This window comes from Hyla sarda, chromosome 1 (assembly GCF_029499605.1).
Source record: "Hyla sarda isolate aHylSar1 chromosome 1, aHylSar1.hap1, whole genome shotgun sequence".
In the NCBI taxonomy this organism is placed as follows: Eukaryota; Metazoa; Chordata; class Amphibia; order Anura; family Hylidae; genus Hyla; species Hyla sarda.
In genome coordinates this window covers 358201680-358223200 of record NC_079189.1, presented here as the reverse complement: position 1 = coordinate 358223200, position 21521 = coordinate 358201680, and the positions used below count along the sequence as shown (strand labels likewise).

General features: G+C 41.7%; 1 protein-coding gene across 3 annotated transcripts in view; it reads left to right on the top strand.

Moving 5' to 3' along the window:
- JAK2 (Janus kinase 2) overlaps window positions 1–21521 on the top strand; it is a 274729-nt gene that overhangs the window by 10578 nt on the left and 242630 nt on the right. The window contains exon 2 of one of the 3 annotated variants that reach the window (XM_056522199.1): window positions 14505–14567. The exons of the other annotated variants lie outside the window; for them this stretch is intronic. The gene's annotated coding sequence lies outside the window, so the exon portion shown is untranslated. The remainder of the gene's footprint in view (window positions 1–14504; window positions 14568–21521) is intronic. 3 annotated transcript variants of the gene reach the window in all.

The window sequence follows — 21521 nt, the reverse complement described above, 5'->3', positions numbered from 1 at the left end:
TATTTACGTCATGGCTGTGACTCGAGCGCAGGAGCTGCACTTGCTTCATTCCTGGTGGGTCCCAGCAGCTGTCAGCAGCCACGGACCTGCAGGTTATAGCGGACATCAACGATTGCACTGATGTCTTCCATTAACAGATCACGGCATCCGCATCTGTGCGGCACTTATGATGGCTGAACTGATCGCCTTCAACGGGGAACAGATCAGCCAAGATGGTGGACGGAGGTCCCCTCACGCACCTCCGTCTGTCTCTCGGGGTCTTCTGCACTGATCTGCCTTCCAGCAGACCAGAGCAGATCGATGATAATACTGATCAGTGCTATGCCCTATGCACATCACATCAAACTGCAAAAATGTTTAACAAAAAGTGATCAAAAAGTCACATATGCAAATGTGATACCAAAACAAACTACAGATCATGGCGCAAAAAAAGAGCCCTCACACAACTTTGAATATAGAAAAATAAGAAAGTTAGAGGTGGTCAAAATAAGGCAATTTTAAATGTACTAATTTTTTTAAACAAAAAGTTTGAGATTTTCTTTTAAAGCAGTACAATAATAGAAATGTATGTAACAATGGGTATCATTTTAATCGTATTGACCCAGAGAATAAAAAAAATGTAATTTTTACCATAAAGTGTACTGTGCGAAAAGGAATTCCCCCCCCCCAAATTTGCAAAAGCAGGGATCTTTAAAATAATATTTTGGCTTTACCATACATTTTGGGGTAAAGTGAGTGATGTCAATACATAGTACAACGGGTCACGCAAAAAACAAGCCTACTACCCAAAAACTACTTCTTTGGTCTGCTGGAGCAGGGGAGGGGACTTCCGTCCGCCATCTTGTTTGTTCTGATCCCTGTGGCCGTGCCGCATGCCATTAGAAGTGTCACACTAGGTTAATGGCAGACATCAGAGTGATTGCTGTTGTCCGCCATTACTGACGGGTCCATGGCTGCTGATAGCAGCCAGGACTTGCTGCACATGAAGTGAACACCGCTCACATAGTCGCGTCATGTACAGGACCTAAATGTATGTCCTGGTGCGCTAAGTACCAGCGCATCAGGATGTACATTTACATCCATTGTCATTAAGGGGTTAAGATACCTGCTCCTGAGAATTATCCTACCTTTTTATAAATGTTGAAATGTATTTATTTGGGGATAGTGGTTAGTCTGGGATGCCCAGATTATTCACAAGCTTAATTAGTTACTGATATCTGTAAAATGTTTTCAGCCATTTCTTTTTGAATATGCCTCATATTTGTAAACCTTGTTTACTCTGAAACCGTGGTCTCCAATTTGTGTCTTTCCAGCTGTTGTGAAACAACAACTCGTAGTATTTAAAAAGATAAAGAAAAATACACCAGAGCTAAATTTGAGAAAGTATGTATCTCCAATGCAGCATTGTGTTAGAAGGTGGAATCCAATTCACCACCTATATGTGGGTACTTTAAAGGGGTACTCCGGTGAAAACCTTTTTTCTTTTAAATCAACTGGTGGCAGAAAGTTAAACATATTTGTAAATTAGGGAAATGTAGATATGTGTAGCTCAACCACAGAAAAATGAGCGAGGTTAACTAAAAGCTCTCCCCCACAGAGAGATACAGAAAAGTGAAAAAATAGAATATTAGTCCTCAGCTCAATATCAGAAAAAAGATTGATGGGGGATGTCTGGTATCAATAATAGAGAAAAAACACAATTAATGCATAAATGGTATTTAATAAATATTAAATAATGCGTTCACGCAGGGCCCTACGGTAGCGCACGATTAGTTAAAAAGAAATATAAAATACAACAAGTTGTTACACTACAGAGCGAGTGTATCTAATATGGCTAACAGCCGTATAATGATACACTGGGTGATACACTGGGTGATGATATGTTAAAGTGTTCCTCTGATCAGAATGATAGTAAATTCAGTGTGCACAAAAATAAAAATAAAACGTTCCTCCTGGAAAGAAAATGGTTTGATAGAAAAAATGGATGATACAAGAAAAATAAGTCCTGTAAATGAAAAGTGACAGTCCTGTAAATGATGGAATTATGACCTGTAGAATATCCAGCTGCTCTCACCGGCGAGTTAACTCTTGGCGTCTGACGTAGCAGGTCAGCTGATGGCAGGTCAGCTGACCTTGTGCGGGAGGTTAGTTGGTGCTAAATGATGTTGTGTAATAATACTGCATGCAGATAGAGATATTAATCCAATGGTGGAGGGCTCTGCACCGGTTCAGCAGATGAATTTGAATACCGTACCATGTGATAAATGAATAGTGGATGAAATCTCTCCAGAGAGGAACTATCCGATAAGTGCTTGTATAACCGCAGCTGTAGTGTGAACTAGACCAATAAAAAGTGGTCTAGTGAACTACACCAATAAAAAGTGGTGACTGAGATTGAGCCTTTTTATTGGTCTAGTTCACACTACAGCTGCGGTTATACAAGCACTTATCGGATAGTTCCTCTCTGGAGAGATTTCATCCACTATTCATTTATCACATGGTACGGTATTCAAATTCATCTGCTGAACCGGTGCAGAGCCCTCCACCATTGGATTAATATCTCTATCTGCATGCAGTATTATTACACAACATCATTTAGCACCAACTAACCTCCCGCACAAGGTCAGCTGACCTGCCATCAGCTGACCTGCTACGTCAGACGCCAAGAGTTAACTCGCCGGTGAGAGCGGCTGGATATTCTGCGACCAACACTCCGCCCCGGCTAGAGTACACCTGACGCCAAGGGACAGCTCGCCGGTGAGAACGGCTGTATATCCTGCGACCATCACGCCGCCCCGGCTAGAGCTTATTCGTCCATCGTCCATCTGTCCACCAGCGGTGCGGTGAGTGGCACAATCGTGCCAGTGACTTTATTTCTAATTGTAGGCTGTGGAGTGGAGAAACCGGCAACAGCGATTCAATTGCAATACCCACTATTCAAACAATTCATATGGTATCATCATATACAGTGTACGATTTTTTTGCAGGACATTGTTTTAGGCCAATTATAGGACCCATCCTACAGGTCATAATTCCATCATTTACAGGACTGTCACTTTTCATTTACAGGACTTATTTTTCTTGTATCATCCATTTTTTCTATCAAACCATTTTCTTTCCAGGAGGAACGTTTTATTTTTATTTTTGTGCACACTGAATTTACTATCATTCTGATCAGAGGAACACTTTAACATATCATCACCCAGTGTATCACCCAGTGTATCATTATACGGCTGTTAGCCATATTAGATACACTCGCTCTGTAGTGTAACAACTTGTTGTATTTTATATTTCTTTTTAACTAATCGTGCGCTACCGTAGGGCCCTGCGTGAACGCATTATTTAATATTTATTAAATACCATTTATACATTAATTGTGTTTTTTCTCTATTATTGATACCAGACATCCCCCATCAATCTTTTTTCTGATATTGAGCTGAGGACTAATATTCTATTTTTTCATATTTGTAAATTACTTCTATTAAAAAAATCTTAATCCTTCCAGTACTTATTAGCTGCTGAATGCTACAGAGGAAATTCCTTTCCTTTCTTTTTGGAACACTGATGACATCACGAGCACAGTGCTCTCTGCTGACATCTCTGTCCATTTTAGCAACCGTGCATAGCAGATGAATGCTAAGGGCATCATGGTGGCTCAGTGGTTAGCACTGCTGCCTTGCACTGCTGGGGACTTGGGTTCAAATCCTACTAAGGACAACAATAAATAAAGCGTTATTATTATCATAATAATGTCAGCAGAGAGAGAACTGTGGTCCTTATGTCATCAGAGAGAATTCCAAAAAGAAAAGAATTTCCTCTGTAGCATTCAGCAGCTAATAAGTACAGGAAGGATTAAGATTTTTTAATTGAAGTAATTTACAAATATGTTTAACTTTCTGCCACCAGTTGATTTAAAAGAAAAAAGGTTTTCACCGGAGTACCCCTTTAAAGGACATCTGTAGTGGAATATAACTTTTCCCCTATCTGAAGGATAGGGGATAAGTTATAGATCGTAGGTGGGTCTGAGCACTGGGGCCCCCGGGATCTCCTGGATTTGGCCGCGGCAGTATGCTGGAAAGGGGGCGTTACGTCCCCGCATGACGCGGCGGCTGACACGCGTGTCTGCTGAGATACATGGAGGGGACGAAACTGCACTCCCAGCAGACTGCCGCGGCCTCGTCCAGGAGATCCCGGGGAGCCCCAGCGCTCTGACTCCCCGCGATCTATAACTTATCCCCCATCCTTTGGATAGGGGATAAGTTATGTTGCGCTGGAGTACTCCTTTAAATCAATAATAATAAACACTTGCATATAGATATTTTTACAAAATAGCTAAGATGTGGGTATATGAGTAAAAAAAAGATCTTGCTAATGCATACAGAAAGTGCCCAAATAAGGACCTATGCATATTATTGTCAAATACACCATTGCCACCGATCGTAAATATGCATACAATGAAAAGACAATGGCACCAGTCTATGATCTGTGTATATAGCAACGTTTACCATCCACGGCAGGTTTGTCAGTGTTCTATCCCCCACCAATATATACATACTCTGAATCAGCAAACATTGCTAATACTCACTATGCCAATAGGTTATTTTGTGCAGACCACAGTTTTAGGTCTGGGGAAAAAGCGCATACGGCGCAAAAAATGAGCCGACTGGACCGAATGTTTCACTCCGGTCAGCTCATTGAAATTAATTACATATGCATGTTTTCAGCTCCCCCTTGCCGTATGCACTCCCGTATGGGGCAAAACGTGATGTGAACCCAGCCCAGAGAAGACGTGCTCCTTCATCAGGGCTGGTCACCTGTGATTAACCTGGCCTTTAATAACTACAAGGGAACCAGGCTCTGCCAGATCATGCTTTTATGTTGTATTTATTTCAAGGGTATATAGGCCCTTATTTACTAAGAGTGGAGTGTAGGTTTGTTTGTGGGTTTTAATTCCCTACAATTTATTTTCCACGGTATTTACTAAGGTTTCCCTACATTTTCCACTTTCCCTGCATTTTTTTTTTTTTTTTACACATTCTCTGATCTGTGGGGTTTTCCTCAGCTCAAATCCACCACATTTTCTGTGAAAACCTTAGTAAATATGTTGGGTTTTTGTGTAAATCTCAGGAACACGCCCCTTTTCGGTGACCACGCCTCTTTTCCCTGATGGCCACACCCATTTTTTTTTTCTTCGCAAAATTGAGTTAGTCAGGGTTTTTTTCATTCTGGCGCAGACAACCCGACAAAACATGTCGGGTTTGCAATAGTAAATGAGGGCCAGAGTTGTGTAAACATAAATCAATATTTTAAAATAAATCGGAAGGAAAGCAAAACGTCCCATATCAATGTTAAGGCCTTTGGGTGCCATGGTATTCAGTTTAAAAATCCACTGAATATCTGCCCTAGATGTTTGGTAAATAAAGTTACCTACTCGCCAATGCAGTATTTTTTTTTTCCACTGCAAAGAAGTGAGATCCCCTAAAGTTAGCATTGTGCATCTCTGATGGGAAAGCAGGTGACCAAAATATTTAGGATTTTAAAGGGGTATTCCAGGAAAAAACTTTTTTAAATTTTTTTTTATATCAACTGGCTCCAGAAAGTTAAACAGATTTGTAAATTGCTACTTTTAAAAATATATTAATCCTTTCAATAATTATCAGCTGCTGAAGTTGAGTTGTTTTCTGTCTGGCAACAGTGCTCTCTGCTGACATCTCTGCTTGTCTCGGGAACTGCACAGAGTAGAAGAGGTTTGCTATGGGGGTTTGCTTCTAAGCTGGGCGGTTCCCGAGACATGTGTCATCAGAGAGCACTTAGACAGAAAAGAACAACTCAGCTTCAGCAGCTCATAAGTACTGAAAGGATTAAGATTTTTTTTTAACAGAAGTAATTTACAAATCTGTTTAACTTTGTGGAGCCAGTTGATATTTAAAGAAAAGCTTTTTCCTGGATAACCCCTTTTAGTATTATAAACTAGCGGAGTACCCGGTGTTTCCTGTAACAAAGGAGGTAACTTTTGACCTCCTATCCCATCCTCATATATTGTTCTCCTATATGTCCTCATGTCCCGACCTCATGTCCTGACCTCAGGTAGGGCTTATTTTTTATGAAGTTACTGTAAGCCGAATATAGAAGGGAACGTGGGTTTGTGGGAGTGGGCGTGATTTGCCATCTGATGCACAAAAAGGGTAGAAAATAAAAGGGGTGTGACTTAAAGGGACTTTTCGAGATGGGGCTTGGCATGCGGGGAGGGTATAGCTTGCAAGCCGTACTGATGCATTCACCATGAGATGCAGAGCGGAGCTTGTGGAGTAAGGTACTGGAAGTCTCATATACTTACATGGGACTTGAAACAAAAACCCCATCCTTTATATAAGGGGTAGGTTAGGGGTTATCATATATTTTTATTTGACATATAAGTAACATGTGACCAAGTATTATCAAGATATCTCCAGACGTATGAAAGTTATGCTGGAACATACATTTCCCATATATTTGCATGGGACTTTAACCCCTTAAGGATGCAGGATTTTTCAGTTTTTGCATTTTCGTTTTTTCCTCCTTACCTTTGAAAAATCATAACCCTTTCAATTTTCCACCAAAAAATCCATATTATGGCTTATTTTTGCATCACCAATTCTACTTTGCAGTGACATTAGTAATTTTACCCAAAAATCCATTGCAAAACGGGAAAAAAAAATCATTGTGCGACAAAATCGAAGAAAAAACGCCATTTTGTAACTTTTGGGGGCTTCCGTTTCTACGCAGTGCATATTTCGGTAAAAATGGCACCTTATGTTTATTCTGTAGGTCCATACGGTTAAAATGGTACCCTATTTATGTAGGTTTAATTTTGTCGTACTTCTGGAAAAAATCATAACTACATGCAGGAAAATTTATACGTTTAAAAATGTCCTCTTCTGGCCCCTATAACTTTTTTATTTTTCCACCTACAGGGCGGTATGAGGGCTCATTTTTTGCGCCGTGATCTGAAATTTTCATTGGTACCATTTTTGTTTTGATCGGACTTTTTGATCACTTTTTATTCATTTTTTAATGGTATAAAAAGTGACCAAAAAGACACTTTTTTGGACTTTGGAATTTTTTTACGTGTACGTCATTTACCGTGTGGTTTAATTACCATATATTTTTATAGTTCAGACATTTACGCATGCGGCGATACCACATATGTTTATTTTTATTTACACTTTTGTTTTTTTAATGGGAAAAGGGGGGTGATTCAAACTTTTATTAGGGAAGGGGTTAAATGACCTTTATTAACACTTTTTTTTTACTTTTTTTTTTGCAGTGTTATAGGTCCCATAGGGACCTATAACACTGCACACACTGATCTCTCATGTTGATCACTGGCGTGTACTAACACGCCTGTGATCAGTGTTATTGGCGCTTGACTGCTCCTGCCTGGATCTCAGGCACGGAGCAGTCATTCGCCGATCGGACACCAAGGAGGCAGGTAAGGTCCCTCCCGGTGTTCTGTAACCTGTTCGGGATGCCGAGATTTCACCGCGGCGTTCCCGCACAGCCCGACTGAGCAGCCGGGATACTCTCGCTTCAGACGCGGCGGTCAGCTTTGATCGCCACGTCTGAAGGATTAATACAGGGCATCACTGCGATCGGTGACGTCCTGTATTAGCTGCGGGTCCCGGCTGTTGATGGCAGTAGGAACCGACCCGATATGACGCGAGGTCACCGCGGCATATCGCGGGAGCCGGCGGAGGACGTAAATTCCTTCATCGTTAAGGAGTTAAAAAAAATCCTGACCCTCGCAAATGGGGGTAGGTTAGGGTTAAATAACGATCATATATTTTTATTTGACATATAAGTAAGGCTGCTTAATTTATAGATGTGGCCAGCCTCTCTTCTATGGTCTCCTGTACTGACGTATGTATACACCTATTCATATTTCCCACAGAGAGTTGTGATTGGCTGGAACCATCTGGCCAATCGCAGTTCTCTGTGGGAAATATGAATAGGTGTATATATAAGGCAGTGCAGGGGACCATAGAAGAGCAGCTGGCCGATCTGTCTATTAGTACGGTTACTACTACTCCCTTCATGGAACAGTGTGTTGCATGCTGGGAGTAGTTGTACTACCTAAAAAATGTTGGGGAAAAAAGTGAAAAACACATACATTACATTTTTATTATTGTCGGCTGCATTTTTTTTGTGCTATATACTGTATATAAATTGCAGCACTGCCGGGGTTGTGTACCTGTTTACATGTCGTGCCTGCAATGTACAATATGTAGGATGCACCATAAACCCACTGAAGATCAGAATACGGAAGCACTTGTCCAACGTTGTGCATTTTCAGGCATGGCACGTATCCATGATAACCAAACACTGCGCTGAGGTACATGGAGGGAATATCTCGAGCCTCCTTCTACAGGGCATCGAGAGGATTGAGAGGCCACCTAGACGTGGCAACATGAGACAGAAGGTACTGGACCATGACATTTTTTGAATCCTCATGCTGAATACGCGGGCACCGCACGGTCTAAATAGGGGGCTAGACACTATCCTACATTATTGATCCATATCCGAATGCCTCCTTTTCCAGTTCCTATCTTCCTCCCCCTCCTCCCTTCTCCTCCTCCACCCTCCCCTTTTGTTTATTTATTTTTATTGTAATTTATTTATTTATTTGTGTTTTTCATGTTTCAAGCCTTAATAAAACAAACTAGTTTTACTTTCCAACCATATGCCGGACAGCTATGATCAAAGATCCAACAATTTTAGGCATATCTGTATTTTATGATCAAAATACATATATATAATTTTGTTTGATATTTGTTCAGCTCCTCCAGTTCTACCATCAAACTGCTGTCATTCCTCTCTCCTTAGGCTCCCATATCTACAAAAATTGAACTATATTTCTTATAATCTAAGATAACAAAATGTATCTAATCTCGGGAGAGACCAATGATAGTGTTTGACGAATAAAACCAATCCTTTTTAAATGTTTTTTCTTATCTTTTAATAAGCGTAATTTTTATGATTTTTTTGGATATTGATTTCCCTGATTTCCTTGTTGATTTTAAAACGTCTGTAATTATGCGTGGAAGTGGCATGGCTTGGATACGCCCCATCCATGTCACTCCCACACAGCATATATAAAGTGATTTTAATCCATGTAACACTTGTATGACTAAGGCCCTGTACGCCGAAATGTGCCACATTACTTGAGTTCCTGTCATTTGCCATGGCAACCTAATAAAGAAGTTCCCTGCACGAGTCTGGCGCTGGACATTCTCTTCTTTCTATTTACATACTATGTGCTGTAGATTTTTCCCATAAAACAATTTTTATATAAATTTGCTCCGCCTCCTCCTCCTGCTTTATAATATGACTGCATATTGGACTGAATTTTCAGTGTGAAAGGTTCCCTTTAAGCCCTTTCTGCACAATCATGCTCTTAGTACATCGGGGCTGCAAAAAATTGACTGTAACCTAATACACCAGGTACATCTTGAGGATGATACTGGTTCTGTAGCAGCTGTCACTTGGGGGTTCCTCTGTTCTCCTTCGCCACCCATCGACGAGAGATGTGTAGTAGTACTGTTCTATGCTTTTGCTAGAAGCCATTATTTGGTATAAATTGTTCACAATGGGAAGCCATATTCGTGCATTGAATTGGGTGGAAAATTTAGTAAATCCTAGATCCTTCCCTGGCTTAATGATAACATTCATCTGATAGGAAATCTGATTTGAAATAGTTCTGTCATATTTCTCTTATTCATTTTGCTGCCATGACAGTCATTTTACGACATTCAATATATGGTTTCATTAATGTTATATTATAATAGTTTAATATGTTTGTTTTATTTTTGTTTACATAATTTTATTAGAAAAAGGGGTGATTTAAATTTTTGTTAGGTGAGGGGTTTATTCACATTTATTGCAACATTTTTTAAAATGTTATTGACAATTTGTTTAGTCTCTATAGAGAACTATTGAACTCTATAGAGATCTATGCTTTCGATTGCAAACACTGTTCAATGCTATTCCATAACATAACATCAGTGATCAGTGTTATCTGCACTCTGCTTATAGATGCTGCCTTAAGCAAGCAGTACACCCCCCCCTCACTGAGATAACCAGCACATATATTTTAAACTTTGAGTCCAACCACACAGGCGGCTTTAATTCCGAGATAGCAGTATGTTCCCCACTGTGAGTTTGAACCGGGGTTGGGCTCTCCCCAGCAGATTTTCTGCTGTGGAGAGCTTGCTTGGTTGAAATTCGCAGCAGGAAACATGCTTCTATATCGCACTTAAATCCACCCATATGAACGGACCCGAAGCCCCCATTCACACAGCGGAATTTCCACAGTGAAAATATCTGGCACAGGAACTCAAATTCTGGACTTCAGAAAGAATGCACATTGCAAATGAATGTAGGGGCCAAAACTATCAAGGGTGTCTCTTAAAGTGGGGGGTGTGGTTTGTGTGCCAACGGACCCCCGCAAGTCTGACCTGCTATACACAATACATATTATAGGAATCCAGCTTAAACCCTCCATAGCCCATTGCAAACAGTGTTAGAGGCTAATAAAACTTGGTGGCAGGGTCCCCTTAAACAGGAGCCTCTTATTAGGTTTTACCCACTTACACGGTTTATACTGGGCTTTGGAGGTTAGAGCATGATTCTTATGGTATGCATTGTATAGCAGGCCTGTTCTGTAAAAAGTTTTATTCTGCTGTAAGCTTTATGGGCTTCACCCAGGCTCAGACTCCGCTGAACAGCTCTCATGCGGAAGCGCCCGGCCTTGTGGAGGGGACAAGGCTGCAGGGACCATGATTGGGTGTTAGTGCCATTGGATGGTAAAGCTGTCCAGTGGTATCGGAGGCACATGCACTGTGGCCTTGCAGGTAATAGAAACGCGTGCCTCCATGTATCCTCTCCTGTACACGCATGCTGCCAGCTCTGATATAGCGTATTGTTGTATGGCATAAGTAATAGTGCAACATGCTAGGAGCTGTAGTTTTGTTTGGGACCGCTGCAGAGACATAGGCTGTCGGGGAATGCAGAAAGTTGTAGTTAGTTAAACTGCAACTCTCATCATGCCCTGACACAGTCTATGCCTCTGCAGCTGACCAAAAACTAGTGCTTACAGTGTATGTATATATTTATTTGAGTGGCAGGGTTAGTAATTTTTAGTCAAGCACATCCTAAGTTTTCGTTTTTTGAACCACTACCCAGTTGTATACCTCTTCCTGTGGCATCACTCCGGCACTCCTACAAAACAATAGTGACTGTCTGCTCCAAACATCATGTCCTCTCTATATCTACAACTTAATTTTACTAAAACTGAAATTCTGATATTTCCACCATTAACTAACTTACCTATACCTGACATTTCCATCTCAGTGTGTGGCACTACCATAACCATTGTACAGAAATCAGGCTGTCTTTGAGGTATGCTAGACTCAGATTTCTCTTACCTTATTTATGAAACATGGTTTTTTGGGTTACAGTGACCCCCCCCCCCCCCCCCCACCCGACCTACGATGGCCCTGACATACAATAATTTCAACATACGATGGCCTCCCGTGTGCTCCGGTGATGGTCACTAATCTGTCCCCGGTGCTCCGGACCGTTCTCTTCAGGATCCCCTGCATTGCAGTCACTCTCCTTCGTCGTCATCACATCACCGTGCACGCCGTCCCGTCATCCAATAGGAGAGGCGTGCGTAGCGACGTGATGACGGCAATGACTATCCCAGGCAGCAGAGACGTCTGGAGCGGCGGGGACAGGCGAGTATAACTTCCTATACTTTACATTGCACGGATCCCTCAACATACGATGGTTTCAACTAATATTGGTTCATTTGGAACGGATTACTATCGTATGTTGAGGGACCACTGTATTGTACTAATGCTTTCTGCCTATTGTCTCAATCTCATCCCTCATAGATTGTAAGCTTTTGCGAGCAAGGTCCTCACTCCTCTTAGATGTTGTAACATCTGATGATTGTCTCTATTTGTATCCTCTTAAGTGATGCAGAATTTCTTGCTGCTTTATAAATATTATTGTTGATTGTACGTGCCATTAGTCCCATGGACTCTATACTGTAGTGAGTGTATATCTGCTATCTACTACCTCAATGCACATTGTTTACCCACTAGACTTCCTGTGAGTAACACCCTGTGAATGACTTGGTTTTCTGACTAGTAATTGGTTGTGTGCTTGATATTGAGTAACCATTTATTTATGGTGTGTCTATTTATGTCTTATGCTCTGTGCCATTATTTTAGCATTTTAACTAGTGCACCATTCTCTATGATGTTAACTTTATAAAGATAGATCTGTATTCTATGGGAGATTATATTTTTACTGTAAAATTTTACTTAATCTTAATTGGCAGAACAGTGCATAATGCAAGGCTATTATTCCTTCTAAAAAACAAGATTTCTACAACAGATCCTGATGAACATCAGTACTAGTTAGCCAAGATTTTTTTTCAGTGTGATTGGTATTTGTTTGATGATTCCTTCACAGCTTTTGTTTTATTTTTAAATGGATTAGTGGTGAAGCATACACTCTTGCTCTGTTTTGTCTCTATGCGACTGACAGAGATAGCATAGCACAAAACTCTCCATCAGTTCCCTAGAAATTAAATGGAAACAGCAGTGTACATATTCAACCTCAACTCCACTGAAATGGGGGAGGTACCTCTGTAGTGGGGGTTCCCAGCTATGTGGATATTCCATAAGTTTTCATTATGAGACAACACTGTATATATATATTCAGACAGGAAAAAGAGGCTGAAATAAGTACTATTAACATGTATGTTTTCTTGAAATCCTTGTTAAAATATGCATGGTTTTCTAATTTTGCTAACTTTAGTTTTACACTTTATTGAAGTGTATTTTCATGCATTTGTATGACAACTTTATTTATTTTTTTTAAGAATACAGCCCAATGACATTTCACATGTTTTGTAGATTTCTTTTTCAAAAACTACACATTACATGACTTAAGCCGTAAACTTAGCAGGCATAGACAATTTTCAGCACTTTCCCCAGAAAAGCTCCAGAGAGACAAGAAGGCATCTATAGATAAATATTACAGCCACAGCTACTTGCTTTCTGTTCCCTATCTGCCCTATTTTCCTCCCTGTTATTCACCAATTTGCATATCTGCTTTCAGATGAGGTTTGTCATAGTGTGCCTTTTGGTTAAGGTTGTCTTTTCTCAGTATTATTTCCTCATAAAACAGTGTTCTACATAGGCTATATGCTACCGAATATGGTTGCACCAAAAGAAGCATATCAATCTTTCACAATGTACAGTTTAAAGGGGTATTCCGGTGAAAACCTTTTTTCTTTTAAATCAACTGGTGGCAGAAAGTTATACATATTTGTAAACTACTTCTATAAAAAAATCTTAATCCTTCCTATACTTATTAGCTGCTGAATACTACAGAGAAAATTATTTTCTTTTTGGAATGCTCTGTGATGACATCACAAGCACAGTTCTCTCTGCTAACGCTTTATTTATTGTTGTCCTTAGTGGGATTTGAACCCAAGTCCCCAGCACTGCAGGGCAGCAGTGCTAACCACTGAGCCACCATGCTGCCCTTAGCATACATCTGCTAAGCATGGTTGCTACAATGGACAGAGATGTCAGCAGAGAGCACTGTGCTCGTGATGTCATCAGTGTTCCAAAAAGAAAAGCATTTCCTCTGTAGCATTCAGCAGCTAATACGTACTGGAAGGATTAATATTTTTTTAATAGAAGTAATTTACAAATATGTTTAACTTTCTGCCACCAGTTGATTTAAAATAGAAAAGGTTTTCACCGGAGTACCCCTTTAACAATATCTAAAAGTAGCACACTGATTAAAAAAGAGGGGCATTATATCAAAATTGTGTAAATGAAAAAAGTAGAGTACTTGTCCTGCCACATAGATTGCAGCCCTTAAAGAGAAACCATCAGGCTGTTCACTAGTACTTAATCCAATATATTGTGTTATAGTGTGGGTGAACAGCTCTAAAAAAAAGTGTTTACTTACATTGTTAGGTATAATGCTTGAAGAGTTATGTCCCTTTTATTCTTTTATTCCTATTGCGCTGCTCTGCGCAATGGAGACTGGATGCTGGCTTGCCGAGCTCCCTGCTCTTGAGCAGAGTTCAGGCGCCATTGCGAGGCAGAGGCAGCAGCGACTGCATGTGTAGAGAGGCAGCAGAGCGCTCACTCCCACTGGCAGGCCCTCATGTCCTAGGGACATGATAGTGAATACATTTGCATATTCATTATGAGGGCGGGCCAGGCAGGGAATATAGAGGAGGCAGGGGAGCTCGGCAAGCCACTTCCTTGCCTCCATTGTGCATAGCAGCGCATTTGGAATAGAAGAATAAAGGTACTCTTCAAGTACTACACCTATTAAGGTATGTAACCCCTCTTTTTAGAGCTGTTCACCTTCACTGTATAACAAGATATTGTGTTTAGTGCAGGTGAACAGCCTGTCATTTCTTCTTTCAGGGGTAAAGCTGTTGGAAACAAAGGATGATGTCCCTGCAGTGACTGCAGATAGCGATGTGGGAGGTAAGTGGTTTGCTGTGACTACTGGGCGAAAGAGGGACTATGGTACAGCTGCTTGATGGATCAGGGGTAGCTTTGCTGTAACTACTGTGTGCGGAGACACCCACGATCACTAGAATGACTGTGGAGAAGTGTGCAGTAGTGCACTTCACTCCCTGGTTCCCAGTGATATACGTCCTGCTTCCCTAGCTGGCCCCATAGACACATAATGATTCTGTCCTGTGAAGCAGGACGTATATTGCTGAATACTGGGAAATAAAGCACTCTACCGAGTGGAAAACTTTTGACATGTCAATTTTTTTAAATATATAAATGACTGGGACACTTTAATTCTTCATTAGGAACTGAGGTGGGTTTACTAAACATGTCTAATACCTAGTGCTAAAAGGGGTATTCCAGGATTTTTTTTTATTTGACTATGCTACAGGGGTTAGTTAAGTTCATAATATTGTCTGTACCTGTATGTGACGGTGGTCTCGCAATTCTGTGATTTTCACCCCAATATTTATTTTTAACAGCATACAAAATGAATGGGATTTCCAAGGTTGCAGTACGTCAAGACGTGACATCATAATTATCAGTTGTGCAAGGGAGCCTGTCCTGCTTCAATGGGTGGGAGACAGATTATTTTGCAATAGCTGTAGGCCCCTGGTTTGAATGGATGCAGCTCATTTGTGCTGCAATGGGTGGAGTGGTTGATGTGTGGGAGGGAGGAATGTAACTTCACACTTACAAACATGGAAGTACAGTGGTCCCTCAACATACGATGGTAATTCGTTCCAAACGAGCCATCATTTGTCGAGTCCATCGTATGTTGAGGGATTCGTGCAATGTAAAGTATAGGAAGCTGTACTCACCTGTCCCCACCACTCGAGATGGTGTCCCCGGGCCTCCGCTGTGCTCCCCACTGTCTTCTCCGGTCCTCCGCTGTCTTCTCCGGTCCTCCGCTGTCTTCTCCGGTCCTCCGCTGTCTTCTCCGGTCCTCTGCTGTCTTCTCCGGTCCTCTGCTATTGAAGGGGGTTAAATATGCAGCTGGTGATTGTCCACTGGGAACCTAGCCTGATACTGGAATCAGGGGTGCATAATCCCAATATATACAATGTGGAAAATGTTGATAGAAAAAGGAGACTGCACTCACCGTCCAGTGATCATATCTTTACTGTAATCAGTTAGCCATCAATAGAATGTGCAGGACAGGCATCAGAGAGTAAGAGTCAGAGGTGATGACGGGACAGTACTGTTTCACACGCTTAGTGTGCTTCCACTAGCCGACACCTTCCACGAGTCGGCTAGTGGAAGCACGCCGAGCGTGCAAAACGGTACTGTCCCGTCATCACCTCTGCCTCTTACTCTCTGATGCCTGTCCTGCACATTCTATTGATGCCAAGATATGATCACTGTCTTTTTTTCTATCGACATTTTCCACATAAATAATATTCGTTTGTACCTCCTGGTATAGACCCAAGAGTAAAGAGACTTTGCCCCTTTTTGGAACAAAATATTTACGGGTACCTTTTTGTTAGGGATCGACCGATATAGTTTTTTTAGGGCCGATACCGATAATCGTGGAGGTTAGGGCCGATAGCCGATAACTTACATCGATATTCCGGTATAAGTTATCGGCTATTTATCCCCCCGCGACACCGCTGCAGATCATTGATTTAAAGCGGGCGCCTTAAATCAATGCACTGCAGTGGCTTTTGCGGTGCCATAGGCCGCCGCCACCGCCACCCGCTTCTCTCCCCCTGCCTGTCCGGGGGTCCTGAATCCTATCACCGCCCCCGCTCCCCCCACCACTGCACCGCCACCGACCCGCCGCACCTCCACCGCCCCCCCCCTGACCCACCGCGCCGCACCCCCGACCCGCCGCACCGCAGTCCGACCACCCCGACCCGCCGCACCGCCCCGGCCCAATTGCCTTGCCAATCTCCGGTTTTATAATTACCTGTTCCCGGGGTCCACTCTACATCTGGCTCCGGTGGCGTCCTCCTGAGCTGTCACTGTGCGCACTGACGGTGATGTCACGTCACACGTGATTGCGCACAGCGTAACACAGGACGCATCAGGAGCAAGAAGTAGCGTGGGCCCCGTGAACAGGTAATTACAAAACCGGGGATGGGGGAGGCAATGGGGGCGGTGCAGTGGGGGGTGCGACGCGGGTCGTGGGGCGGTCGCGGTGCGGCGGGTCGGGGGCCTTCACGGTGCGGTGGGGGCGGTGCAGGGGGCGGGGCATTATTGGCTTATCGGCAAGGTAATTGCCGATACCGATAATGCCCAAAATCGTGATTATCGGCCGATAATATCGGCCATACCGATAATCGATCGATCCCTACTTTTTGTATTTTGATGTTGACCGTTAACCTTTTTGTGATGAACATTGGAAAGTATGCCACATAAAGGATGAATTTGCCACATTGCAATGTATTATTATTGTGTTTTAATATTCTGCAGATGCAATGGTGGTGTGACTTTCTTTACCCTTATCTAAGCAGTAAACGCTCTGTACTAATAGCAAACTAAACCCTTAGAACCTGGGTTCAGTCAGAACTTTGGGAAACTATGAGTGCTTCATTATGAAGGCAAACATTAGCCTAATTGGTTTGGCCAAACCTGCTAACACAGTATGCTAGTAGCAGAAGTAAGTAAAACAGATATGTCAGGGCAGCATGTATGCCAATTAGGCAGTACTAGAATGGTTTGGAGGCTCCAGAATCATGCATTCATGCAGATTATGCACTGTGCTACGGCCGCCATAATGGGGAGAGGAGACGAATTATTAACATAACAGTGAATGACATTTGTGTGTGTTTTTTTTTTTATTTTTTTTTAGAGCCTAGAAAAGCACTGAACTCTTTGTATGATACAAAATAAAGCACTACAGCAGCTGCATAGTATTTGCCGGGGCTGTGGGCTGCATTTACTTTGTAAGATCAGGGTTTGAAGATCTCTAAGCACCAATTCCGCTTCCAAATTCATTTTGGTTGGTTTCTGGCTTGTGCGGATTTTATGCGGAATCCGCATGCTGAAGTGTGAATGGGAGTGCGGAATTCCATTGAAGTCTATTGGGCTTTAATTTGAGGCGGAATCTGTGCAGAATTCCGCATGCGGAAATTCTGCCATTTGAATAGACCCTTAGTATGTGTTCAGAGCCCAGCCACAGATCTACTGCTGCACTCCTTGTACAATACCAGCCACTATAGCAGCTGCATGTGTAGGCAAAATCTGTATAAAATGTGCCTTTATTTGTGTGGCACACTGAGGGGAACAAGGTGTTCAAACAATGTGTTTTATGTCACATTTGAGCACAGTTGTCCAAGTGCAAACATTTGCTGGTTTAAAAAAAAAATAATAATTAAAACTGGGTTATCCAGGAATAGAAAAACAGCTTCTTCAAAAACAGCTCCAGGTCTGTCTCCAGGTTGTGTGCGCTTGGGTGTAGTTTTGCAGCTCAGTTCCATTCAACCTGGAAACAAACTGGGAGAGGTTTTTGAAAGAAAGTAGCTTTGTTTTTCTATTCCTGATAACCCCTTTCAAGGGGTACTTTTCTTTTTGGAACACAGAGCTCTCTGCTGACATCATGACCACAGTGCTCTCTGCTGACATCTCTGTCCATTTTAGGAACTGTCCAGAGTAGGAGGAAAAGCCCCATAGAAAACACATGAGATATCAGCAGAGAGCACTGGACATTTCTTAAAATAAAAAAACGAAGTGTCAGCAGAGAGCACTGTGGTCATGATGTCAGCAGAGTGTTCCAAACAGCTCTGTGTTCCAAAAAGAAAAGAAAAGTCCTCTGTAGTATTCAGCAGCTAATAAGTACTGGAAAAATTAAGATTTTGTTATAGAAATAACTTACAAATCTGTTTAACTTTCTGGCACCAGTTGATTATAAGAAGGGAAAAAAAAAAAAAAAAAAGTTTTCCACCGGATTACCCCTTTAAAAGGGTTCTCCTGGATGAATTTTTTTTTAATCAATCCATGATACCAGAATAAAAAAAAATTCATTAAATAAAAAAAAACGGTGCCGGGGACTCAATATGTCACACTGCTGCTCAGCCGATCAACGACCAAGAAGGGACCTGGAGCGCTATAGGGGTACTCCGTTGGAAAACTTTTTATTTTTATTTTTTTAAATCAACAGGTGCCAGACAGTTAAAAAGATTTGTAAATTGCTTCTATTATAAAATGTTATTCCTTCCAGTACTTAGCTGCTGAATACTACAGAGGAAATTAATTTTCTTTTTGGAACACCGTGCTCTCTGCTGTCATCATAACCACAGTGCTCTCTGCTGACATATCTGTCCATTTTAAGAACTGACAAGAGCAGCATTTTCTTTGGCTATGGAGATTTTCTCCTACTCGGGACAGTTCCTAAAATGGACAGAGATGTCAGCAGAGACCATTGTGCTCGTGACGGCAGCAGAGAGCTCTGTGTTCCAAAAGGAAAATAATTACCTTTTAAGTAACTGCACTCTCTTTATAGTCGTGAGTATAGGCGATCCTGCCATTGCCAGTCATTAACCCTTTAGTAGCACTGCTGATCACAACGTCTAAAGTGTTAAATTACATACAATACAGTGGCATTAAACAAAAAGTGCAATCTAATGATGTTTCTAAAATTGCATACCCCCCTAAAAAAAATAAAATCGCCCTTATGTTCCCATTTTACAAACATATATAAGTAAATAAAAACATGTTCAGTGCATAATTGTCCAACAATTCAAATATAATGTTTATGGTTTTGCACAGTAAACAGCCTAAACATAGGGTTCAAAACGGAACAATTTTAGGCATAGGGTTTTAGGCATACAGATTTTTTTCTTCCATTTAACCTGTTGGGGGACCAACGGCGTATGGATACGCCCTTGAGTCCGAGTACTTATGGAGCAAGGGCGTACCTGCTCCCCCGTGGGAATTTCGATCCCCGCTGCTAGCCGGACAGGGATCGGACCGGGATGCCTGCTGAAATCATTCAGCAGGCATCCCCCGCTCTGCCCCCCCTGGATGTCGGGGCAGAACAGCAGGGGGGGGAAAGATGGCGGCAGTGACCGGCGGCAGTTACCTCTGATCACGGCGCGGGGACACCGGCGGCTGACAGGAGGCGGCAGGCAAGTGGCAGTAGTGGCTTCAGATGCAGCTGTGAAGATCGCTGTAAAGTGATCTTCACTGCTGTATCTGGGAGTTTCAAAGGTACAACTCCCAGCATGCCCAGACAGCCTTTGACCAGAGTCTACACTAACATGTTGCCCCATACTTTTCATTCTCATAAGATGTAAAAAGAAATAAAGACTCTCAAAATTTGTAACACAATTTCTCCTAAGTACAGAAATACCCCATATGTGGGTGTAAAATGCTCTACGGGCGCACAACATGGCTCAGGAGTGAGAGCGCACTATATACATTTGAGGCCTAAACTGGTGCTTTGCACTGGGATGGCTGATTTTACAGCGGTTCTGACATAAACCCCCCAAAAAAAAAAAATACCCACATGTGACACCATTTTGGAAACTACACCCCTCACGCAACGTAACAAAGGGTATAGTGCGCCTTAACACCCCACAGGTGTCTGACAGATTTTTGGAACAGTGCTCCGTGAAAATGAAAAGATCTATCATACGCCAGTGGGGTGTAAATGCTCACTGCACCCCTTGTTACATTCCTTGAGGGGTGTAGTTTCCCAAATAGTATGCCATGTGGGGTGTTTTTCACTGTTCTGGCACCATGGGGACTTCCTAAATGCGACATGCTCCCCAAAAACCATTTCAGCAAAATTTGCTTTTCAAAAGCCTAATGTCGCTACTTCCCTTCTGAGCACTCTAGTGCACCCACAGATCACTCTACATCCACATATGAGGTATTTCCTTACTTGAGAGAAATTGGGTTACAAATTTTGTGAGCTTTTTCTCCTTTTACCCCTTGTAAAAATAAAAAACTGGATCTACAAGAACATGTTAGGGTCAAAAATGAAGATTTTGAATTTTCGCCTCCACTTTGCTGCTATTCCTGTGAAACACCTAAAGGATTAACAAACTTTCTGAATGTCGTTTTGAATACGTTGAGGGGTGCAGTTTTCATAATGGGGTCCATTATGGGGTATTTCTAACATAAAGACCCTCAAATTCACTTCAACACTGAACTGGTCCCTGAAAAATTCAGATTTTGAAATTTACTTGAAAAATTTGAAAATTGCTGCTATACTTTGAAGCCCTCTGATGTCTTCAAAAAGTAAAAACATGTTAACTTTATGATGAAAACATAAAGTAGACATATTGGGGGACATTTACTAATCTAGTCTATTCTGGGTATGCTTATAGACCAGCGTATGTGGTAGTCTCCTGTCTATTGTGCTCCTAATTTATCAAAGGTCTCACAGCCCTTGATAAATTCTGTGCTCAGACTTCAGGGTCTACAGCTTAAACTGCATTTAGACCTGCTCCAACATGGTCTGACATTTCAGCGTATTTTGGGCAGATGCGACTTGTCACACAAAAGTCGCACTTGATAAATTCAGCACCAATGCATTTTCCAATGCATTTCCGTCTAAAATAGACTAGAATGCATCATGTTCTAAAAATCCTCTACAGCAAAAGTCGAAGAAAAGTCGCACATATTTAGTCTGCGACTTTCTGTGCGACAAATTTAGACATGAAAAACCAGTCTAAATCGTTTGATAAATCTCCCCCACTGTATTTGTGAATCAATATATAATTTATTTGGTATGTCTATTTTCCTTACAAGCAGAGAGCTTCAAAGTTATAAAAATAACAACATTTTAAAATTTTTCATGAAATTGTGGATTTTTTCACCAAGAAATTAAGCAAGTATCGACGAAAATTTGCCACTTAAAGTAGAATATGTCACGAATAACAATCTCAAGTACATATCAAATTCACAAGTACAAGCATCTGAGAGTTATTAATGCTTAAAGTGACAGTGTTCAGAATTGCAAAAAATGCTCTG